This window comes from Aegilops tauschii, chromosome 5 (assembly GCF_002575655.3).
Source record: "Aegilops tauschii subsp. strangulata cultivar AL8/78 chromosome 5, Aet v6.0, whole genome shotgun sequence".
NCBI lineage: Eukaryota > Viridiplantae > Streptophyta > Magnoliopsida > Poales > Poaceae > Aegilops > Aegilops tauschii.
In genome coordinates, this window is record NC_053039.3 from 217,399,083 (window position 1) to 217,407,778 (window position 8,696).

Here is an 8,696-nt window from a genome sequence, read left to right on the forward strand (position 1 = left end):
TATCTAGGAGATGCATAGCAACAAGAGGGGGAGAGTGTGTCCACGTACCCTCGTAGACCGAAAGCAGAAGCGTTTGTTAACGCGGTTGATGTAGTCGAACTTCTTCTCGTTCCGATCGGTCAAGCACCGAACGTACAACACCTCCGAGTTCTGCACACGTTCAGCTCAATGACGCCCCTCGAACTCTTGATGCAGCAAAGTGTCGAGGGAGATGAGTTCCGTCAGCACGATGGCGTGGTGACGGTGATGGTGAAGTGATCCGCACAGGGCTTCGCCTAAGCACTACGAGTATATGACCGAAGGCGTAAACTATGGAGGGGGGGCGCCGCACACGGCTAACAATTGTTGGTGTGTGTTCTAGGCGCCCCCTCCCCATGTATATATAGGTGGGAGGGGGAGGGGAGCTGCCATGGGGCGCCCCAAGTAGGAGGAATCCTACTTGGGGGCCTAGTTCAATCCCCCCCCCCCCCCCCCCCCGCCTTTCCTTTTACTAGAGGGGAAAGAAGGAAGAGAGAGAGGAAAGGAAGGGGGAGGCCGACTCCCCCCTTTCCTTCTCCCACTCGGCCGGCGGCCTAGGAGGGGTGCGCCTGCCCCTTGTGGGCTGGTGTGCCCCTTCTCCTTTGGCCCATGTGGCCCATTAACCTCCCGGGGGTTCCGGTAACCCCTCCAGTAGTCGGATATGTACCCGATACCCTTCGAAACACTTCTGGTGTCTGAATAGTATCATCCTATATATCAATATTTACCTCTCGACCATTTCGAGACTCCTCGCTATGTCTGTGACCTCATCCGAGACTCCGAACAACATTCGGTCACCAAATCACATAACCCATATGATAACTACTTGATAGTTTAGTGCACCATGCTTAACGGCTTAGAATCGGGACTTCAAAGGCGTTTTGAACGTCATGGACCATATGAGATGTTCCAGGAGTTGAAGTTCATATTTCAAGCAAATACCCGAGTTGAGAGATATGAAGTCTCCAACAAGTTCTATAGCTAAAAGATGGAGGAGAATAGCTCAAGCAGTGAGCATGTGCTCAGATTGTCTGGGTACTACAATTGCTTGAATCAAGTGGGAGTTAATCTTCCAGATAAGATAGTGATTGACAGAGTTCTCTAGTCACCATCACCAAGTTAGTAGAACTTTATGATGAACTATAGTATGCAAGGGATGACGAAAACGATTCCCGAGCTCTTCGTGATGCTGAAATCGACGAGGGTAGAAATCAAGAAAGAACATCAAGTGTTGATGATTGACACGATCACTAGTTTCAAGAAAAGGGCAAAGGGAAAGAAAGGGAACTTCATGTAGAATGACAAGCAAGTTGTCACTCCCATGAAGAAGCCCAAAGCTAGACTAAAGCCTGAATATTTGGTGGATAAGTAGGATGGCAAAGTGAACAAGGGTATATTTGATATACAGGTTATTGATGTGTACCTTACTAGTGTTTATAGTAACCCCTGGGTATTTGATACTTGTTCGGTTGCTAAAAAATTAGTAACTCAAAATAGGAGTTACAGAATAAACAGAGACTAGTTGAGGGTGAAGTGATGATGTGTGTTGGAAGTGGTTCCAAGATTGATATAATCATCATCGCACACTCCCTATACTTTCGGGATTAGTGTTAAACCTAAATAAATGTTATTTGGCGTTTGCGTTGAGCATGAATATGATTTGATCATGTATATTGCAATACGGTTATTCATTTAAAGTCAGAGAATAATTGTTGTTCTGTTTACATGAATAAAACCTTCGATGGTCATACACCCAACAAAAATAGTTTGTTGGATCTCGATCGTAGTGATACACACATTCATAATATTGATGCCAAAAAGATGCAAAGTTGATAACAATAGTGCAACTTATTTGTGGCACTTCCGTTTGGGTCATATCGGTGTAAAGCGCATGAAGAAACTCCATTAAGATGGACTTTTGGAATCACTTGGTTATGAATCATTTGATGCTTGCGAACCGTGCCTTTTGGGCAAGATGACTAAAACTCCGTTCTCCGGAACAATGGAACGAGCTACTGACTTGATGGAAATAATACATACCGATGTATGCGGTCCAATGAGTGTTGATGCTCGTGGCAGGTATCATTATTTTCTGACCTTCACAGATGATTTGAGAAGATATGAGTATATCTACTTAATGAAACCCAAGTCTGAAACATTTGAAACGTTCAAAGAATTTCAGAGTGAAGTGAAGAATCTTCGTAACAAGAAAATTAAGTTTCTACGATCTGATCACAGAGGCGAATATTTGAGTTACGAGTTTGGTCTTCAATTAAAACAACGTGGAAGAGTTTCACAAACTCATGCCACCTGGAACACCACAGCATAATGGTGTAACCGTACTTTATTGGATATAGTGCAATCTATGATGTCTCTTACCGATTTGCCACTATCGTTTTGGGGTTATGCATTAGAGACAGCTGCATTCACGTTAAATAGGGCACCGTCAAAATCCGTTGAGGCGACACAACATGAACTATGGTTTAGCAAGAAACCTAAGCTGTCGTTTCTTAAAGTTTGGGATTGCAATGCTTATGTGAAAAAGGTTTCATCCTGATAAGCTCAAACCCAAATCGGAGAAGTGCGTCTTCATAGGATACCCAAAATGTTGGGTACACCTTCTATCACAGATCCGAAGGCAAGATCTTTGTTGCTAAGAATGGATCCTTTCTAGAGAAGGAGTTTCTCTCGAAAGAAGTGAGTGGGAGGAAAGTAAAACTTGATAAGGTAATTGTACCTTCTCCCGAATTGGAAAGTAGTTCATCACAGAAATCAGTTCCAGTGATGCTTACACCAATTAGTGAGGAAGTTAATGATGATGATCATGAAGCTTCGGATCAAGTTACTACCGAACCTCGTAGGTTAACCAGAGTACGTTCCGCACCAGAGTGGTATGGTAATCCTATTCTGGAGTTCATGTTACTTGACCATGACGAACCTACGAACTATGAGGAAGCGATGATGAGCCCAGATTCCGCAAAATGGCTTGAGGCCATGAAATCTGAGATGGGATCCATGTATGAGAACAAAGTATGGACTTTGATTGACTTGCCCGATGATCGGCGAGCCATTGAGATTAAATGGATCTTCAAGAGGAAGACGGACGCTGATAGTAGTGTTACTATCTACAAAGCTAGAATTGTCGCAAAAGGTTTTCGACAAGTTCAAGGTGTTGACTACAATGAGAGTTGCTCACTCGTATCTATGCTTAAGTCTGTCCGAATCATGTTAACAATTGCCGCATTTTATGAAATCTGGCAAATGGATAAACAAAACTGCATTCCTTAATGGATTTATTAAAGAAGAGTTGTATATGATGCAACCAGAAGGTTTTGTCAATCCTAAAGGTGCTAACAAAATATGCAAGCTCCAGCGATCCATCTATGGACTGGTGCAAGCATCTCGGAGTTGGAATATACGCTTTGATAAGTTGATCAAAGCATATAGTTTTATACAGACTTGCGGTGAAGCCTGTATTTACAAGATAGTGAGTGGGAGCACTACATCATTTCTGATAAGTATATGTGAATGACATATTGTTGATCGGAAATAATGTAGATTTATTCTGCAAAGCATAAAGGAGTGTTTGAAAGGAGTTTTTCAAAGAAAGACCTCGGTGAAGCTGCTTACATATTGAGCATCAAGATCTATAGAGATAGATCAAGACGCTTGATAAGTTTTTTCAATGAGTACATACCTTGACAAAAAATTTGAAGTAGTTTAAAATGGAACAGTCAAAGAAAGAGTTCTTGCCTGTGTTACAAGGTGTGAAATTGAGTAACACTCAAAGCCCGACCACGGCAGAAGATAGAAAGAGAATGAAAGTCATTCCCTATGCCTCAGCCATAGGTTCTATAAAGTATGCCATGCTGTGTACCAGATCTATTGTATACCCTACACTGAGTTTAGCAAGGGAGTACAATAGTGATCTAGGAGTAGATCACTGGACAGCGGTCAAAATTATCCTTAGTGGAATAAGGATATGTTTCTCGATTATGGAGGTGACAAAAGGTTCGTCGTAAAGAGTTACGTCGCACAAGCTTTGACACTGATCTAGATGACTCTAAGTCTCGATCTGAATACATACTGAAAGTGGGAGCAATTAGCTAGAGTAGCTCCGTGCAGAGCATTGTTGACATAGAAATTTGCAAAATACATACGGATCTGAATGTGGCAGACCCATTGACTAAATTTCTCTCACAAGCAAAACATGATCACACCTTAGTACTCTTTGGGTGTTAATCACATAGCGATGTGAACTAGATTACTAACTCTAGTAAACCCTTTGAGTGTTGGTCACATAGCGATGTGAACTATGGGTGTTAATCACATGGTGATGTGAACTATTGTTGTTAAATCACATGGCGATGTGAGCTAGATTATTGACTCTAGTGCAAGTGGGAGACTGAAGGAAATATGCCCTAGAGGCAATAATAAAGTTATTATTTATTTCCTTATTTCATGATAAATGTTTATTATTCATGCTAGAATTGTATTAACCGGAAACATAATACATGTGTGAATACATAGACAAACATAGTGTCGCTAGTATGCCTCTACTTGACTAGCTCGTTAATCGAAGATGGTTCAGTTTCCTAGCCATGGACATGAGTTGTCATTTGATTAACGGGATCACATCATTAGGAGAATGATGTGATTGACTTGACCCATTCCGTTAGCTTAGCACTTGATCGTTTAGTATTCTGCTATTGCTTTCTTCATGACTTATACATGTTCCTATGACTATGAGATTATGCAACTTCCATTTACCGGAGGAACACTTTGTGTGCTACCAAACGTCACAACGTAACTGGGTGATTATAAAGGTGCTCTACAGGTGTCTCTGAAGGTACTTGTTGGGTTGGCGTATTTCGAGATTAGGATTTGTCACTCCGATTGTCGGAGAGGTATCTCTGGGCCCACTCGGTAATGCACATCACTATAAGCCTTGCAAGCATAGCAACTAATAAGTTAGTTGCAGGATGATGTATTACGGAACGAGTAAAGAGACTTGCCGGTAACGAGATTGAACTAGGTATTGAGATACCGACGATCGAATCTCGGGCAAGTAACATACCGATGACAAAGGGAACAACGTATGTTGTTATGCGGTTTGACCGATAAAGATCTTCATAGAATATGTGGGAGCCAATTATGAGCATCCAGGTTCCGCTATTGGTTATTGACCGGAGACGTGTCTCAGTCATGTCTACATAGTACTCGAACCCGTAGGGTCCGCACGCTTAAAGTTAGATGACGGTTATATTATGAGTTTATGTGTTTTGATGTACCGAAGGAGTTCGGAGTCCCGGATGAGATCGGGGACATGACGAGGAGTCTTGAAATGGCCGAGACATAAAGATCGATATATTGGACGACTATATTCGGACTTCGGAAAGGTTTCGAGTGATTCGGGTATTTATCGGAGTACCGGAGAGTTACGGGAATTCGCCGGGGAGAAGTATTGGGCCATACGGGAATAGAGGAGAGAGGCCAAAAGGAAGGAGGCGCGCACCCCCCTCTGGTCCGAATTGGACAAGGGGTGCAGCCCCCTTTTCCTTCTCCCTCTCCCCCTCTTTCCTTCTCTCCTACTCCAACAAGGAAAGGAGGAGTCCTACTCCCGGTGGGAGTAGGACTCCCCCGTTGGCGCGCCCTCCTCCTTGGCCGGCCGCCTCCCCCTTGCTCCTTTATATACGGGGGCAGGGGGCACCCCATAGACACAACAATTGATCCCTTGGATCTCTTAGCCATGTGCAGTGCCCCCTCCACCATAATCCACCTCGATAATATCGTAGCGGTGCTTAGGCGAAGCCCTGCGTCGGTAGAACATCATCATCGTCACCACGCCGTCGTGCTGACGGAACTCTCCCTCAAAGCTCGGCTGGATCGGAGTTCGAGGGACGTCATCGAGCTGAACATGTGCTGAACTCGGAGGTGCCGTACGTTCGGTACTTGGATCGGTCGGATCATGAAGACGTACGACTACATCAACCACGTTGTGCTAACGCTTCCGCTTTCGGTCTACGAGGGTACGTGGACACACTCTCCCCTCTCGTTGCTATGCATCACCATGATCTTGCGTGTGCGTAGGAAATTTTTTGAAATTACTACGTTCCCCAACATGGAGTTATTTTGACTTCCCCACGAGGTGACAAATTTTGTTATGTGTTAATGCTGACCGGGGTACCCAGACTTGCCTGCCTGCGGCCCACGACGTGGCTCCATCGGCGGCCTGGTACGGCCCATCTTCAGCATCAACAACACAAGGCCCTCGCGAGGGGCCAAGCCTCGTGAGGCGGACGACGCCAAGACCTCCAGAGGGAGCGGCTTCCCTAGGCCGGCTCCTGAGGAGCAGAGATTCCTATGCAGGCACTCACCGAGGTTCAGATGATGCAAGCCATGACGACCAAGGCCAGGCGGGCGCCAACGGGTGTAGCACAACAAGTTTCCTCTTTGGTTCCAAGGAGGCAAGTGCGGGTGCGGAGTCCCGAGGAATCAGCCAAAGGTTTCCATTTCTATGCTACAAGACCAAGACCGCCAGGACGGCAGGATGGAGGTCATCGCCGAGCCCACCACGGCATCACGGCCAGAAGCTTTGCTGGCAAAGACCACCTTTCGTCAAGATAGGATGTACTATTTGTCTTCCTTCAAATTTGGTCGTTGTGGGATCCCTTCCCGCCTTCATTTTGGGGGAACAGGACCAAGGCCACTATAAATATAGCTTAGCCACCACCATAGAAGGGGACGGATGAATCAGACCATCCGAACCCTCACCAGCTCACACCTACACAAGAACACACCTCTTGAGGTTGTTCTTCCTCTGTACTAGTTCATCCTCAGCCCACCTCGAGGCCAATCCACCACAAAGAAGGAGTAGGGTATTACACCGCAAGGTGGCCCGAACCTGGGTAAACTGTTGTGTCCTTTCCTTTCCAGTTCGTTCAGCTAGGCCGTGAGATCGACGAGTTGGCAGACTGGGGAGATTGAGTTCTTCGCACACACCCCAGAGTTCGAATCTTTGTTGGGCCTAAGGAGCCCCGAATCCGACATGATGTTTCCCTGTACTAACAATGCAGCTGAATATGAGGCCTTCCTTCATGGCGTAAAGGTGGCTAAAGAGATGAATTTAAGCCGGGTCAGGTGCTTTGGCGACTCAGATTTGGTGGCTCAACAGGTCTCTAGCACTTGGGATTCTAAAGACCCACTCATGGCGGCTTATCGCCGGGGGGTTGATAATATCGCTAGACACTTCAAAGGTTATCAGGTGGAGCATCTGGATCGAAGGAAGAACGAGGCAGCTGATGCTTTGAGCCGGCTGGGGTTGCAGCGTAAGCCAGTACCCCCTAATGTTTTTTCTTGACGTATTGCATAATCCTTCAGTTAAGTTGCCTTTCGAAGAAGATCTTGATATCCCTGACCTGGAGGCACAGTTGGTGGCGGCTCCCCACGCCATCCCTGATTGGACAGTTCCCTATTTGGCTTATATGACCCGGGGAGAGTTCTCTGAGGATGAAACTTTGGCCAGGCAAATAACCCGGCGGTCTAAGTCTATGACTATTGTCATTGGCGAGTTACACTGATGCAGTGTCACAGGTTTGTTCCAACGTCGTGTTTCTCCTGAAGAGGGCCGTGAGATTCTAAGGGAGATTCATGCCGGTGCTAAATCTCTTGTGGCTAAAGCTTCTCGTCATGGGTTTTATTGGTTGACGGCTCATGCTAATGCAGAAAGATTTGGCTAGCAAGTGTGATGGCTGTCAGAAAATTTCTAGACGAGCTCATGTGCCGGCTCAAGAATTTAGGATGATTCCAATTACTTGGCCATTTGTAGTCTAGGGGCTGGATATGGTTGGACCTTTCAAGAGGTATCAGGACAAAAAGACCCACCTCTTGGTGGCGGTTGACAAATTTACCAAGTGGGTTGAGGCAGAGCCGGTTAGTAAGTGTGATGCAGCAACGGCGGTTCAATTCATTAAGAAGGTGATCTTCCGTTTTGGCTACCCTCACAGTATCATAACTGATAATGGTACTAATCTGTCTAAGGGTGCTATGAAAGAGTTCTGTCAGCGGGAGCATATTCATCTTGACGTATCATCAGTGGCTCATCCACAGTCTAATGGTCAAGCTGAGAGGGCCAATCAGGAAATCTTGAAAGGTATAAAGCCTCGCCTTATGGTTCCATTGCAGCGAACACCGAGTTGTTGGGTTGAGGAGTTACACTACAAAAAAAAGACACATCCGTGACATTTTGGGCCGAACGAATTTTTTTTTCTGCCATACTTATGACACTTCTATGACGATAATTGTGACAAAACCCGGTATCATCATAGATGTAGTGGGCTCCTACTTCTATGACAAAAAATCATGACAGAAAATGGGCTTTTCGTCCTGGGCGGGCCGGAGACGCAGCTGCATGACATTCTTTGGGCCGTCCATGACGGAAAAAACCATGGTAGAAGCGAGGGCGAGGAAAATTTCAGCGAGTTCCCGGTTACGGTGGGTGGTCGGGGGCCGAGCGATGCGCGTTTCTCTCGTACACATACGAGCGTGTGTGCGAGGCGTTGGGCTCTAACTGAACCCGAGCGAGGCGTCGCCTAACTGAACCCGATCGATTGCACTGCAGGCTACGCGTTACTAAACCCGAGCGATCGAGCGGTTCCTTCGCTACTGCTGCTAACTGA